Here is a 1,955-nt window from a genome sequence, read left to right as displayed (position 1 = left end):
AATGGCCTATGAACTTTGAGAATAACGGAATTAAGAGAATGAAAGTAAGCATTTTTGTGAGATCACTTTGGGAACATAGAGGGTGAACTTAATTGATGGTAGCAACATGAACATAGTACTTAATTAACTTGTCATGAACAATACTTTTGCAAGAGAGAGAGTATTAGAGAACATGACAATAGTTGAGGACCGGATTTACTTGGAGCCGGTCCCTCCTCCATGGTCCCCCCTCCAAAAGGCATTTGTATTAAGATTCTCCCATCAAGAGAGACTTTGTTACAATACAATCTTTGTGTTCCTTGTGACCTTGGTGATGCTATGAAGATGGAAAGCTTCATGCATCACGAGGTTAACATAAACTTTAAAAAAAGCATTAACTATCCCAAGCCTTAGTCCCAAGGCCTCAAACACCTTTGAAGGTGGAGAGAGCTAGTGGGGAATGAGGGTATGGAAGAGGAAGAAGAAAAATTTTATAGGAGAAAGAAATAGTTCCTCACTTATCATCACTCTTCTTGCTTAGCATAGCATAACATCATAGTAATGAAGATGAAGAAGATGTCAAGCGTAAGCATTGAAGCATGGCTCTTGGTTGGATTTGCATTCCATAGCCAAGAGTGTTGCTGTAGGCTCTCTACTTCTCAACACGCTTGGAGAAAGAGATGGAGCTCTTGCACTTTGCATTCTACACAATGAGAGAATGTGTGTGTTTGTGTGGGAGAGTATACCCCCCTCTCATGCTTGGTCCACACCCCTCTCTCTCTCTCTCTCTCGTAATATATAATTATTTCATTTGGACATGTGTCCTCATTTTCTTCTTTCAGAGAAAGAACTTAATTATTTATTTGTATGTATCTAAATTCTCATTGGATCTCTTTAAAACCTAACCAATAGCATTCAAGCGCATCATGAGGGCCCATGTGGAGGATCATTTGAACATGTGTCTTTTATGCTTATTAAGTCATTTGGTTGAATTGAATACTTCAAGGACTTAGTCAATCTAGCAAGCATGTATCTTTTATGCTTCTTAAGTCATTTGTTCTAAATTGAATACTTCAAGCCTTAGTCAATCAAGCATGGAATGTTTAATGCCTCTTGAGACTTTATCTTTGAATTCAACATTTCAAGAACCTTAGTAATTTTATGCATAAAAATCACCTCAAGCTTTGCGCAAGGTTCCCACAACCACTTTAAGCATCTTAGCATCTCATGCTTGGGTAGGATTCCCACCTCCAGGTTAGCCTTAGCTTGCGTAAGGTCAAAGGACCTTTTAACGCTAACTTTTGGAGGTCTTTAATCAAGCTAACCCTAAGGTCTTTTAGGCTCCATTAGTGCACGTTGCTCTTTGATAGAATACCTCCGTTTGGACCCCTTTTGAGATGTGACCATCTCTCCTCTTGGTCCCTTGCTGAGGTAAATCTAGAAGCACTTATTGCACATTGCTCTTTGGTAGACCGTCTCATTTTGGAACCCTATTGAGATTCAACCATTTCTCCTTTTGGTCCCCTGTTGAAATAGGTCTAGAAGCACATATATATATCCTAACTCTTGTTCCCCTTTTATCTTCCCATATTAAGTGATCAATTTAATATGATAAAATCATTTGGTAAAGTTAGATATTATATTTTATGACACAAGCTCTAGTACTCATGCTCTCATATGTACATCCTTATGTATGCACCTCTATGCACACATAGTACTACTATGGAATAGTATTGGCTATGGTCCTTCGTTTTGGTTTCTTAATGGCCAAAAGGTTAGAGTTACCATGCACACATGAGTTTGTGAGATGTTGATTATGTGCATCCCCTCGTGAATATTTGTATGGTGTTTATGAAGAATATATTAATGAAGCTCTAATGATCTCGATCTCTCTCTCTCTCTCTCTCTCTCTCTCTCCTTCTCACATCTTCCTTGTGCATGGTGTTTATGAAGCCTATGTCAATGAAGCTCTAATG

This window comes from Adiantum capillus-veneris, chromosome 24, assembly GCF_014529385.1.
Source record: "Adiantum capillus-veneris isolate H3 chromosome 24, ASM1452938v2, whole genome shotgun sequence".
NCBI classification, from domain to species: domain Eukaryota; kingdom Viridiplantae; phylum Streptophyta; class Polypodiopsida; order Polypodiales; family Pteridaceae; genus Adiantum; species Adiantum capillus-veneris.
This window is presented reverse-complemented; position numbering follows the sequence as displayed.